A 14,651-nucleotide genomic window follows, 5' to 3' on the forward strand; every position below is an offset into this window, starting at 1 on the left:
TTGCAAACATGGCAGCCATGTGATCTCCTCAATAATATTTTACAGAAATTTGAAAAAGAACATAGATTGATGACAATTATAATATTAATGACTGTGGTTGACGACTTCTAAATATTAATGATCCAAAAATCTATATGCATTATTAGATTATCCATCATTTACCTACCTTTTAAGGAAAATATCTGATGAACTGAACCTAACTTCCACAGGAAACACGTATAAAATGAATCAAGGCGCTCACTCCTCGTTCTCTCCGATTCCTTAAAAAAAGGCGGCTCCTTTTTCCCGCTCCACTAAACCCCGAACAAATTCCCCCCTAAAAAATCTAGGGTTAGGGTTTCGATCTCGTCTGTAACTCCAAGGAAAAGCTATTATCACCCCCTCGAGCCCCATTCGCTTTCTTGCCGCGCTTTTCCTCCTCTCCCTCTTCATCTTCGATCAGCATACGATCATGCCAGCTAGGGTTTCGGATTCAGCCCACCCCTCCTCGGCGATTCGAACTACTTAGGGTTTCGTTGAGCAGTTCAGAAGGAGTCACGACTACGAAAGTAAAGATTTACATTCCCGGTTTCCTAGCTGGGGAATTTTCATGAACACAAGCCATGCCTTTTATTGACTACATGCTTGTTTTTTGCTTTTTTGTGATTATTTTGTTGCTAAGTTTTCTTAAATCTCATATACTATAATCTTGAAATGTTTCTCAAAAGAGGCATCTTTTGAATTTTTGAATAAAGATAGGATTTTTTATAAGTTTACGGGAGGGAATATTTTGGGATAGAGCATAAAACTTTTAGTAAATAATAAATATCATATGCTATAGGTCACTTTTTTTTCTTCTTCTGAATTTGTAATGTAGGGCTTCCACTATTGTATTTTAAATTTCAGGTTCTTAATTTTTTTAAATAAATTGAGATGATCCTTTGACAGTCCTTAATTTATAGTGAGCTATATTCAATCCAATAATTGGGCTTATGACTCTTCAATGATGGTTAAGTTTGATCCGAAATGATCTAATTTTTTTGGTGATCCTTTTTCTTAAAATTTCCTCATAATTGGACAACATGTTGAATATGTTTTGGTCGTGTTAACTTTAATAATTTAGATGGAGCATCATCGTAAAGAGAAGGTTGTTGATCTTGAGTCTTTTAGCATTATGTCGCTATCATCTTTAGATGGCGATATTTGCAGAAAGTCAAGGATTTGCACCCATTCTTTAGTGAATATGGGTTAATCCGTTACCATGTAATGGTCGAGGTAACTTTCATTCAATTATCCTGTAAGAATACATATTTAATAAGTGCTTTTTTATTCAACACCAGTGCACAGTGTTAGTCTTACATTATGTTTTTTTAAGAATAATGGTTTCATATTTAAATGTAGATTTTATAATGATTTTTGTAGTGAATGATAAAGAAATATTTCTGGTAAAGAATGAAGAAACTGTGGTTGTTGATTGGATATCCTTGTTTGTCTGGCTTACAAATCATAATATGTCTCAGGTATTTAGATAAAAGGTTTAAAGCCTTAGTTAGCTCAAAAGGTTTAAAGTTGTGCCTAAAATGTTCTGTGAACCATTGGGATATTTATATTTGACATGCATATCTGACAATAGCAGCCCCTCTTCTAATAAATTTGCATATGATGTAGTATTAGCAGTTTCTGTATGAGTCCATCAAACATTGTTTATTTAGGTCATGCTTATTAGTTTGCTTTCTTTTTCAATACGACAAAACGTCCAGCCTCTGCTTTGATATAGGTAGCAATCTTCATTAAAACTTGTCATAATGTAGTCATGTCTTGGGTAATGGAGAAAGAGGTAACTTACAAGTAAAAAAGGTTTACCTCTTTCTCCATTACCCATCATGATCTGACAAAGCTGGCCACTGTAGTTATTTTCATGTTAGCTACTTAGTGCAAAATGTTAATATGAAGCGATTCTTTTGCAGGTAAAATGGTTGCTAAACTTATCAAAAATACCTGAAATCAAGGAGGTTCAAAGCTTTAGCGAGAATGGCAGGTCTTATTTAGAAAGTATAGTTAGTTGCTTTAGCAAAGCTGATGCTCTGGAAGTGAAAAAGATTGAAAAAGTAACTAACCACGATGTTAAGGTAGTGGAATACTTCTTGAAACAGAAATGTCAATCCAATGCTTAGATTGCTGAGGTGAGTTTTTGATGTTCCTTGTTGTGGGTACTCTATGCTTCCTCTTTTTATAACTAAGACTAACTGTGATTTCAAAGATTTCATTTGATGCTTAATATTTGACATCAGATTCTACAAAATTCTTTTTTAACTACTGGAGTTTTTCCATTCTGCTTGTACATAAGAGGATATAAATAATTTAGCCCAAGCATTGACACTGAAGGTGGCGTTCAACACTGTCATATTTCCTGTGATGATTGAGTTGTTGAATGCAATATGCAAATTAGCGAAGGAAAATGCTCATATCTCCATGTTGTCTCGCACTCATGGACATGTATTTTCAGTTCTAGATGAGAGGCAACTCTTGTTATAACGGAATACCAACTTTTTGTTGATTAGATGTTATCTACAAAAACTTTAATGATATATAAGCATAATTGAAAATCTTATATTTCCCTTTTATTTGTGTTTACACATAGGACATAGTTTATTGCATATATTGATTAAAAAAAAGAATCAGAAGCTATTAGACTAAGAAAATGCAGAGAATGCTTCAAGGAAAAAGAAAAATTCTTTTTCATTTCCATGAACTAATTTATTTAGTAATCCTAAATTCTTAATGAAATTTATCCCAAATGGAGAAGGGATGCAACTGACAAGAGCACGTTTAGAGAAGGATTAGAGAAGTAGGAGTACTCAAAGAAAAACAAAGTACTCTTGGGTTTAAAAAGTTAAACTTAATCTAAGGTGCACAAGGTAATATTCCACTAAGAATTTTTCCCTAATGTCCTGGTGGTGGATTTTTTTTTGGTTGAAATAACTCAAAGATTTCTGGCTGGTTATTTCGGTGAATTTTATATAAAATTAAGCTTTTTTAAGGGGGGTAGGGGGCATATATAGAAATAATTAAATAATGATTACTTGCTGAAACTCTAGAATTTTCTACATGAGCTAACACATCATGTATAATTACTGGTTTGATAATGATTATACTGTCTATCTTCGTTCATATATGTTTGCAAGACATGTTCTACATTCCTTTCTTCCCGAGTTTTTAGCTTGATGCTACAAAATAAATTGAATGGAACCTTTTTAATCAGAAGGTTAAAAATAATATAATCATGTCATTGTTTCTTATTTAGTTATGCATCAGAAAATGAGTGAGAAGTTACGTTGTTTAAATAGGTATGCCCAAGGCTCAAGTGTAACACGGCTAGTTGATTTTGTCAGTGGGTTGAGCCAAACATGTTACGCTTGGTGGGTCCCACGGCTTATACTGCACCAATGGGCCCGGCGGCCCGGGGCGTGACAAATTGTATTATAGCAGTTGCGAGTCAGAAGTGTGGAACTAAGTGCTATGCGGGGTTAAGTGCTATATTGCTTGAGTGCGGTGGGAGCCACCTCTAGAGTCCACATAACCTAGTGATACCGGGATGTGCCAATTGTCATGTCACGGTGAAGATATCACTTATGTAAGGTGGGGTGTTTGTGACACTCCTATTTAGTCCAACATCAGGAAATGAGTGAGAATTTAAGTGGCTTAAATTATCAGACTAAGTGAAGTAGGGAAGACCTTTACAGAAGTGTAACTATTGGGCAAGTGTGCTGGAGCTGTTGGAATCTACAATGCACATAAAGTTGCATGTCCTGATATTGATTGGCCAACTGTTGCAGCTGAGTTTGTGACCTTTTTGGGATTAGGTTTCACCCCTTACGTGACACAGGCATGTTTATTTACTTCTACTACTTTTCTCTTTGCAAGGTTTTACCTATCTGATTCATTTTAGCTTAATGGATTTTTTTTGCGTAATTAAGTAGTGCATAGACGATTTTGATATGGTTTTTTCTTTGCGGATGACTTGGACAAGTTTCATTAATGGGAGGAGTACTTTATTTGATTTTGATATGGTTTTTTCTTTGCGGATGACTTGGACAAGTTTCATTAATGGGAGGAGTACTTTATTTGTACTTTTTTGACACTGCTGCTTGTATTCATTGTTCTCTGCTTGAACTAGTTTACTAGTAAACAGTCCTAGTGAAGATTTAGGCAACTATACAAACTTTAAAAGTGTATAACTAATAAAGCCTCAGGATTTTCTTTAATATGAGTTTTGCAATTGACTCAGGTGACTGAAATGTAGGTTTTTTTTGCCATTTCACATTTCAAGAGTTTACAAAAGGTGATTCATATAGTAAGTAGATACTATCATGTGCATGCTTGATAATAAGTAGATACACTTGCAGGTTATCCATCTATCTTGGAATTATAGTACATTTAACAATTAGTCTATTCTCAACCAACAAGTTAGTGCATAAATAATAATGGAATTGCAGCGCCAGCTAATAATTTTGTTAAATTTGTGTTGTCTGAAAGGTTATGTCAATGTAGCCTATGAATGGAATGCCACTTGGCTCACATGCATACTCTCTATCTGAGCCTGTTGCTTGCTCCGTATACATATTGAGCCGCATGACTATATCGCAAAGCTTTTCAATGCAGTTGTTCAGTTTAATAACATCCTGACTGATTTTGATTGGGGATATATGGAGCTATATTTCGTTAGGTTATTTTAAACAGGTAACTTTCTTATTCTTGACCACTATACCCCTAAAATATTAGGACCTATTTTAGCTCCCAAACTTCTAATTTGGAACTAAACGATTTCATGATAATTTTTCTTTCCAGATGACTAAGGCTGGGGAGATTGGATCTTCAACTATGCCTCATAAATTTAATCCCATTGATTTTGAGAATAGTGAGGGCAACTTGTGTTTGGCTAATGCTATTTTATCTGCTAGCTCTCAGCTCGAAATTGCCCATCTCTCGTATGCAGGTGTGTATCATTTACTTTTCCATCTTTATTCATGGTTCTTGAGGAGTACCTAAAGTGAAGTTCAGTGCTATATCACAGTTCAAAATACACGTCTTAGTGTTTCATTTTGGTGAAGTGATACTATACTTATTGCATGAGTAATCATTGACAGAGGGATTTGACCGATTCCACTATTTTGAGGAATTTGGGTATTGGATCTGGGTATTCTCTCTTAGCAAAGTGATACTATACTTATTGCATGTGTAATCATTGACAGAGGGATTTGACCGATTCCACTATTTTGAGGAATTTGGGTATTGGATCTAGGTATTCTCTCTTAGCATACAAAAGTGCACTATAAGGAATCTAGAAGCTTCAGGTTAGTAGGAAAATCTGTATGAGATGGATATCACTTGAGAATTAGATATAAAGCTAGATGTGTTATTGGTAGGAAATTTGTTGCTATCGTTGTTCTTTGCTTCATGTATGTTGTCTGTTCTGTTCTTTCTTTAACTATTTGGGTTGGGCATATGTTGAATTTGAATTCGTCACTATTGTAAGATGCTAAATTCTGTGAATTACAAGATCATAGAAATGTGGATCCATTTCAAGATGAATTCTTGTCTTGCTGTCAACATAATTTCTATCCAATGTACGTCCATCTAATAATATATATGATTTTACCAATGTTTGAGTTTTTTTCTATATAAGTATTTCTTTTCTAAAATTGTACTAATCATTTCCCTCAAAAATATTGTATGAACTATGTCTTTGCTATCCTTTTCAATTTCCTTTAGATCTATTATTTGGGATCCATAACTATGATATCTGGCATGATTCTTTTGAAAAAATTCTATCTGTACGTCCGAGTAGTTTACGTGAAGAAAGATACATCTAAAAGTGGCAAAAGCTCATTTTTTGCTAAATATGCTACCGATGTATAAAGACAATCCCAATCTTAACATTTAATTAGGGGTGGCAAATGGGTCGGGTTGGGTCGGGTTAACAAATGAGTCAATGCTATCCGACCCATTTATTAAACGGGTTACCCGACCCGACCCACATAACCCGAATGACCCATTTATCAAATCTCAGTTCAATATCGTGTATACTATATAGATCAAGATGAAATTCTTTTGACTCTTTCGACAATCACGAGTCAAAATATGCAACACTGCTACATAGATTGTACAAGAGATTGACCCTTTTAATAAACAATCCTAATTAAGGATTAGGTTGTCGTTTATTCACAGTATTACAAACCACGGTCCCCGCCTTTTTGGCCTTTGCCTCACTCCGGCGACCCCCCAATCCCTCTGATCCTCGTACGACATAAAAGTCAAAACCGGACAGAACCAAGGCTTTAGAAAAAAACCAGCACACTCCCAGGCTGACCTCTGGCCCTTCAACCCCGCAATGTAGTTCCTCCTTAGATCCAGAGCTCTGCTCTTGACCAGATCTCAGTAGCTCTCCCCATCGAGGTGAAGTCATTTCCCGACAGTGATAGGTTCTCCAGCTTCCCGCAGCTCGCCAGGTCGCATAGCACATCTGGCACCTATTTCCTCCCCCTTCTCTAACCTTCACTTATCCTCCTCTGATCTTGTGCGTACGAGTGGAACCGCGACCGATCTCAACCGTTGAAATGCTGGCTCGCTATCGATGAGGGCCGAGACGCGACCGACCGCACCGGAGGCGCTGGACCTGGCGGGAAACTGGGGGTAGAGGGAAGAGGAGAGAGAGGAGAAGGAGGAGGATGAAGATGACGAAGATGATCTTAATATTTGGAGTTTGCAACCCATTTAGAATTAAACGGGTCGGTATTGGGTTACACGGGTCAGTTCGGGTCAACCCTAATTTACCCATCTAATAAACGGGTCAGTTCGGGTTGACCCGTTTATGACCCGACCCATATAACTCGATCCATTCCTAATATAAACAGGTCGGGTCGGGTTAATGGGTCGGGTCATAATTTGCCACCACTATATTTAATCAAGTTTACTTTGAAACTCACCCAAATTAGTTTGAAGTTTAGAGCTCATTATTTTAAAGTAATAATACTTTGATTATACATTTTTGATATAGTGCCATCAATACGTCTCATTCCAAATTACATATTTAATAATGACATGACTCATGAAATTACACTGCTTTGTAACTCTCTTCGTTTCTTAATTCTTTATTTCTTCTCCATCATGTGTAGGTAAAAGAGTCTTGTCTCAACTATGACTTGGACCAGGTGTGGGAGGTGCTTGTAGAACAAATACAAACAGTAAGTCCTGACAGTGTACTGCACTTCCCTTTAGACTATTAGCGTCCATGGTTAAATCTGGAATAATACAGATATATAATAGTAAAAACTGAATAGAAAACTAAAGTGCAGTAATTTAAAATTTTTCAACTCAGCTGCAGTGCATTTGTAAAACGTTGTGCTTAAAGCATTATTTGGCCTACTCCGGTGCGAGGATCCCAAGGCCAAATTGCTTCTAGGAACAGTAGTCCAGTACTTTAGTGTGCAACAACCCAGTACTGTCAAGATCTCCTCGATCTATAAGGTAAAGTTCTCCTCGATCTATCAGGCAAAGATCTCCTCGATCTATAAGACAAAGATCTCCTCGGCGCTGTTCCTACGAGTACTAGCTATTCTACAACATATATATCTGTATATATTGATTGTTATTAGACTTTATTATGACTGCTTTTGTATAATTTTTCTTTTTTCTGCTTTTGTTGGTTATATGATGTAATATCAAAGGTCTGCTCGTATGTTGTATTGTTTTTGAAGGTTTTATATAGGACATCTAATTCCACCTCCCCCAGCATTTTGACTATATGTTGGGAAAGATGACAGTCCAAGAGAGGGGTATTTTCACTCGAAAATAATTACATTAAGTCTCAATAGGACTAGGATCCTCTCCTAATGAAAATCTCCAAATATCTCCTAATAAGGAGATCCTAGCCTTTCATTTTCATCATGACCTTTCATTTTCCCACCCATCCTTATGGGTCCCACTCCCAATTCTTCATAAAACTCAATAGGAAATATTAGGTATTAGGAGAGGATCCCAATTCCATTTTTAGCTAGTTAAAGCAAAGCAAAAAATTCCCTTCCCCTTCCTCCTCCCCCCCACAAAAAAAAGGTAATGTTTTAGGGAAACCGTTACCTATTTGTCTGAATTGACATGTGAAGTGACATTTTGCTCAATATCATTTCATAATGAAGTGACAAAGTGACAATCAACCTTTATATGCTTCTTGTTCTCATGAGACTTAGTCTGTACCATTGGCAATATACGCCAGAACCTGATTATTAAGATGTATTTCCATAGCCTGAGGTAGAAACACACCTATCTCCTGATGAAGGTATTTAATCAACATAATCCCTCAAGCAGCGAGAGCCATAACTTGATAATCAACCTTAGCAATAAATCATGGCACGATAGTCTGCTTCATCGTGAGATCACCATATTCCTCCAATAAAAGTACAATATCTACCAACGAGATACTATCAAGAGTATCATTTGCTCAATCAACATCAAAATAACCAATAATATTAAAGAATAAAAGAGACCCTTGTTGCTGATGGACTCTCTCTTCTTTTCTTACATTAGGTTATGCACAGATACAACGTCCCAGAGGCATATGAGAAGCTGAAGGATCTCACCAGAGGAAGATAAAAGGTTTAAAGCCTTAGTTAGCTCAAAAGGTTTAAAGTTGTGCCTAAAATGTTCTGTGAACCGTTGGGATATTTATATTTGATATGCATATCTGACAATAATACCCCTCTTCTAATAAATTTGCATATGATGTAGTATTAGCAGTTTCTGTACCGTTGAAAAAAACGTTGTTTATTTAGGTCATGCTTATTAGTGTGCTTTCTTTTACAATCTGACAAAACTTCTAGCCTCTACTGTGATATAAGTAGCAGTCACCATTAAAACTTGTCATAGTATAGTCATGTCTTGGGTAATGGAGAAAGAGGTAACTTACAAGTAAAAAAGGTTTACCACTTTCTCCAATACCCATCATGATCTGACAAAGCTGGCCACTGTAGTTATTTTCATGTTGGCTACTTAGTGCAAAATGCTAATCTGAAGAGATTCTTTTTTAGGTAAAATGGTTGCTAAAATTATCAGAAATACCTAAAATCAAGGAGGTTCAAGCTTTAGCGAGAATGCCAGGTCTTATTTAGAAAGTATAGTTAGTGGCTTCAGCAAAGCTGATGCTCTGGAAGTGAGAAATATTGAAAAAGTTGTTAGCCCTTATGTTTTGATGATGTTTTACAACCACCATTATCGGTACTAATGGCTTATTGAGTGCAAATATAGTAAATTCATTTATCAAGCTTGTTAGTGCCATTTATGGAGGATTGGATGGAATATACGCTACAACGATGATATCCAAAGGAGGAGGAGGCATAGTGATGAAGCAATGTTATCATAGCAGGTGGAGGAAGATGTGACTCTACAAACTTCAGATAGCACTGTATCTATTGAGACTCCTACAGAGGTGACACTGGGAGGAGATGATATGACAGACGGGCAAGTGGAGGATACAGTGGATGTTGGGACTCAGGAACAGGGTTATGTTCAGGAGTCCATTACAGCTAATAGACCAAGAAGAAACATTCGTCGGCTAGCTAGATATGAGGATGTCATGGTTGCATATGCTTTATCAGTAGAACGTTGATGATTTGGTTCCTTCTTCATTCAGGGAAGCAGGATCAAGTTCTGATTCGATTAGGTGGAGGGAAGCTATGGATAAGAAGGCTATTGGATGCAAGTGGGTATATGCGAAGAAAGAAGGATCTTCTATTGGGGACATTCGGTATAAAGCTAGATTGGTTGACAAAGGGTATGCCTAGCTTGAGGGCATAGATTAAAATGAGGTATTATCACCTGTTGTAAAGCATTCGTCGATAAGAATATAATTGGCGTTGATGGCACAGCTACATGGAGATTTAGAAGAGAAGATCTACATGACACAACCTATGGGGTTCAAAGCTGCATGAAAGGAAGAATTAGTATGCAAGCTGAAGAAGTCTCTTTACGGATTGAAGCAATCGTCATGACAATGGTATAAGAGATTCGACGACTTCATTATTGGCTGAGGATACACGAGAAGCCCATATGGCCTCTGTGTTTACATACACAAGCTACAGAATGGTGAGTATATTTATTTGCTGTTATATGCTGACAATATGCTCATTACTTCCAGGAATACTTCAGCTATTAGAAAGTTGAAAAAAGAACTGTCATCTGAATTTGAGATGAAGGATCTTGGAGAAGAAAAGAAGATATTGGGTATGGAGATTGAGAGAGACAGGGTGAAGGGGAGGATGAAGTTGACACAGAGGAGTTACTTACAGAAGATGCTGAAGAAATTCAGTTATAATGGCAATGCTAAGGAGGTGAATACTCCATTAGCTCTCCACTTTAAGCTATCAGCTAAGATGTCACCTGTTTTAGTTGAGGATCGTGAATACATGTCCAAAGTTCTATATGCCAATGCGGTGGGTAGCTTGATGTCTGGGATAGTGTGTACAAGGCCAGATTTGTGACAGGCCATGAGCATGGTATCTAGGTATATGCACAACCTAGGGAAGGGTCATTGGAGACCGTGAAGTGGATTCTATAGTATATAAAAGGTACCGTGGATTTTGGTTTGGTATTTGAGAAGAATAGGAAGAATGGGCAGGATTGTATTGGTTATGTGGATTTCGATTATGCAGGGGATCTTGACAAGCGCCAGTCTACTATTGGATATGTGTTTACACTAGCCGGAGCACCGGTGTGTTGGAGATGCACACTTCAGTCTACAATGGCTCTCTCCACTACGGAGGCAGAGTATATAGCGTTGACTGAATCTATGAAGGAGGCTTTATGGTTGCAGGGGTTATTGGATGACCTGGGGATTGCACAGGATACCATCAGGGTACATTATGATAGTATGTCAGCTATCTATTTGGCTAAGAACCAGGTTTATCATGCTATCACAAAGCACATTGATGTTAGATTCTATTTTGTTCGAGACGTATTGGATGATGGAGATGTCAGATTGGAGAAGATCCACACAAAGGACAATCCGGCAGATATGTTGACCAAAGTTGTCATTAGAGTGAAATTTGGTTATTGTTTGGAGTTGTTAAACATTCTTCACTGTTGAGGGCCTTTGGAGGTCATGTGGTGAACTACGTGAAGGCTTAATTCCTTGGACAAGATGATACGTGAAGGCTTGATACAGCCGATTTGGTGAGTAGACATCGACGTTTGGAGAATGGTCTCATTCTCATTTGGTTCCTGACTTATTGGGGATTGAGTCCGTTGTCGTGAATTGTTTCACTTCGTACTGGATGCAACAAGTGGGACATTTGTTTTGGTCAGTGTCGGCTTAGTTTTGGGGAAACGTTCGTCGAGGTGGATATTTGTAGTAGATCGTACCTGAGATCGAAGCTCGCCTTTGATGGCAAAGTTGAGGAGGTGAGGAAGATCGCTTGTAGAGGTCGATGGTGAAGTTGAGGAGGCGAGGAAAGTCTCCTATTCGAGATCACAGGCGAAGTGCGTGGCGAGGTCGAGCTTGGGAGGCGAGTGGATCTCGCCTGCTGCGTGGATCGAACTCGCCTGTAGCGGATCTCACCTGTTGATGTCGTCCTCGCCCATGATCTCACTTGTAGCAGAGTGAACATCACCCATGCATGGTTGTATCCAGCTGGAGCGTAGCTGGAGCACAGCTGGAGCATAGCTGGAGCGCATAAACCGACCGCCCTATGGTTTCCCTATAAAAGGGAAACCCTATTCGTGCGCGAATTAGTAAGCGCGAGAGCAGAGAGAGAAGAAAAGATTGGCGGCGGTAATTTCTTGAGTTCCCGTTCTCTCTGTAGTTTGGGAAATTTTTGATTTTTATTACCTTTTGTTCCTTTTCTCAATTGCTGTTGAGAAGGGGTTGGTGAATATTAATTGGGCAAGTTATTGTAATAGAGAGAGAGTGTTTGAGCACATATTTTAGAATAAAATTAATTGCTATTTGTTTGAGAGATCTAAAGTTTGAGAACCTCTCTCTTATTTGTAATTTCTTGTTATTAATAAGAAATTATTGTGCCGCTCCCGTGGACGAAGGTAGATTTACTGAACCACGTAAAATCTGTTGTCTTGCATTTGTGTTACTTGTTTGGTTGTTGATAAGTATTCCAATCTTGTTTGTATTTGTGTGCCTTCGGTTCCGCTCTGTACAACAGGGTGTTTGTGACACTCCTATTTAGTCCAACATCAGGAAATAAGTGAGAATTTAAGTGGCTTAAATTATTTAAGTGTAACATCGGTTAGTCGATTTGGCAGTAGATTGAGCCAAACAAAACGTTATACTTATTGGGTCCCACGACTTGTATTGTACCAATAGGCTCATTAGGCCGGGGCATGACATGGCCAATATTAGAAGCGGACATATACTAAGTTGACTGCTCAAAGCAGCTGAAATATCATATTGATAATTTTCATCGTTATGCTATAGGAATAAATGATTTGCTTTTGTAATAGGTTTATGTGGTTTAGTTCTGATATCTTCTAACTCCCTTTGTAGCCTGATTCACCCACTACTTTGGGAAAGGAGATGGAAAATTTTGCTTTCAGACTAAGTGAAGTAGGGAAGACCTTTACAGAAGTGCAAGTATTAGGCAAGTGTGCTGGAGCTGTTGGAAACTACAATGCACATAAAGTTGCATATCCTGATATTGAATGGCCAACTGTTGCAGTTGAGTTTGTGACCTCTTTAGGGTTAGGTTTCAACCCTTATATGACTCAGACATGTTTATTTACTTCTACTACTTTTCTCTTCACAAGGTTTTACCTATCTAATTCATTTCAGCTTGATGGATCTTTTTTTTGAGTAATTAAGTAGTGCAGAGACGATTTTGATATGGTTTTTTCTTTGTGGATGACTTGGACAGCTTTCACTAATGGGAGGAGTACTTTATTTACCTATACTTTTTTGACATTGTTGCTTGTATTCATTGTTCTCTGCTTGAACTAGTTTACTAGTAAACAGTCCTCGTGAAGATTTAGGCAACCATACAAACTGTAAAAGTGTATAACTAATAGAGCCTCAAGATTTTCTTTAATATGAGTTTTGCAATCGACTCAGGTCATTAAAATGTAGGTTTTTTTGCCATTTCATGTTTCAAGAGTTTATAAAAGGTGATTCATATAGTAAGTATATACTATCATGTGCATGCTTGATAATAAGTAGATACACTTGTAGGTTATCCATCTATCTTGGAATTACAGTACATTTATCAATTAGCCTATTCTACACCAACCAGTTAGTGCATAAATAATAATAGAATTGTAGCGCCAACTAATAATTTTGTTAGGTTTGTGTTGTCTAAAAGGTTACGTCAATCTGGCCTATGAATGGAATGGCACTTGGCTTGCATGCATACTCTCTATCTGAGCATGTTGCTTGCTCCGTATACAGATTGAGCCGCATGAACATATCGTAAAGCTTTTCAATGCAGTTGTTCAGTTTAATAACATCCTGACTGATTTTGATCAGGACACATGGAGCTATATTTCGTTAGGTTATTTTAAGCAGGTAACTTTCTTATGCTTGACCATTATGCCCCTAAAATATTAGGGCCTATTTAAGCTCCCAAACTTCTTATTTGGAACTAAACGATTTCATGATAATTTTGCTTTCTAGATGACCAAGGCTAGGGAGATTGGATCTTCAACTATGCCTCATAAAGTTAATGCCATTGATTTTGAGAATAGTGAGGGCAACTTGTGTTTGGCTAATGCTATTTTAACTGCTAGCTCTCAGCTCGAAATTGCCCATCTCTCATATGCAGGTGTGTATCATTTACTTTTCCATCTTTATTCATGGTTCTTGAGGAGTACCTAATTTGAAGTTCAGTGCTATATCACAATTCAAAAAACACGTCTTAGTGTCTCATTCTGGTAAAGTGATACTATACTTATTGTATGTGTAATCATTGACATAGGTATTTGACCGATTCCACTATTTTGAGGAATTTGGGTATTGGATCTGGATATTCTCTCTTGGCATACAAACGTGCACAAGGAATCCGGAAGCTTCAGGTTAGTAGTAAAATCTACATGAGATGGTTATCGCTGGAGAATTAGATATAAAACTAGATGTGTTATTGGTAGGAAATGTGCCGCTGTCGTCGTTCTTTGCTTCATGTATGTTGTTTGTTCTGTTCTTGCTTTAACTATTTAGGTTGGGCATATGTTAAATTTGAATTTTTCACTAATGCAAGATGCTAAATTCTATGAGTTACAAGATTATAGAAATGTGGATCCATTTCAAGACGAACCCCCCAATCCCTCTGATCCTCGCACGACATAAAAGTCCAAATCGGATTGAACCTGGGCTTTAGAAAAAAAACCAGCGCACTCCCAGCCTGACCTCTAACCCTTCAACCTCACAACATAGTTCCTGCTCAGATCTAGAGCTCCGCTCTCGACCAGATCCTAGCATCTCTCCCCATCGAGGTGAAGTAGTTCCCCGATAGCAACAGGTTCTCCAGCTTCCTGCAGCTCGCAGAGCACGTCGGGCACCCATTTCCTCCCCTTCTCTGACCTCCCCTTATCCTCCTCCGATCTCGTCCGTACGAGCGGAACTACGACCAATCTCGACCATTGAAATGCTGGCTCTCTGTCGATGAGGGCCGAGACGTGGCCGA

The sequence above is a fragment of the Asparagus officinalis genome, chromosome 4 (assembly GCF_001876935.1).
Source record: "Asparagus officinalis chromosome 4, Aspof.V1, whole genome shotgun sequence".
NCBI classification, from domain to species: Eukaryota; Viridiplantae; Streptophyta; class Magnoliopsida; order Asparagales; family Asparagaceae; genus Asparagus; species Asparagus officinalis.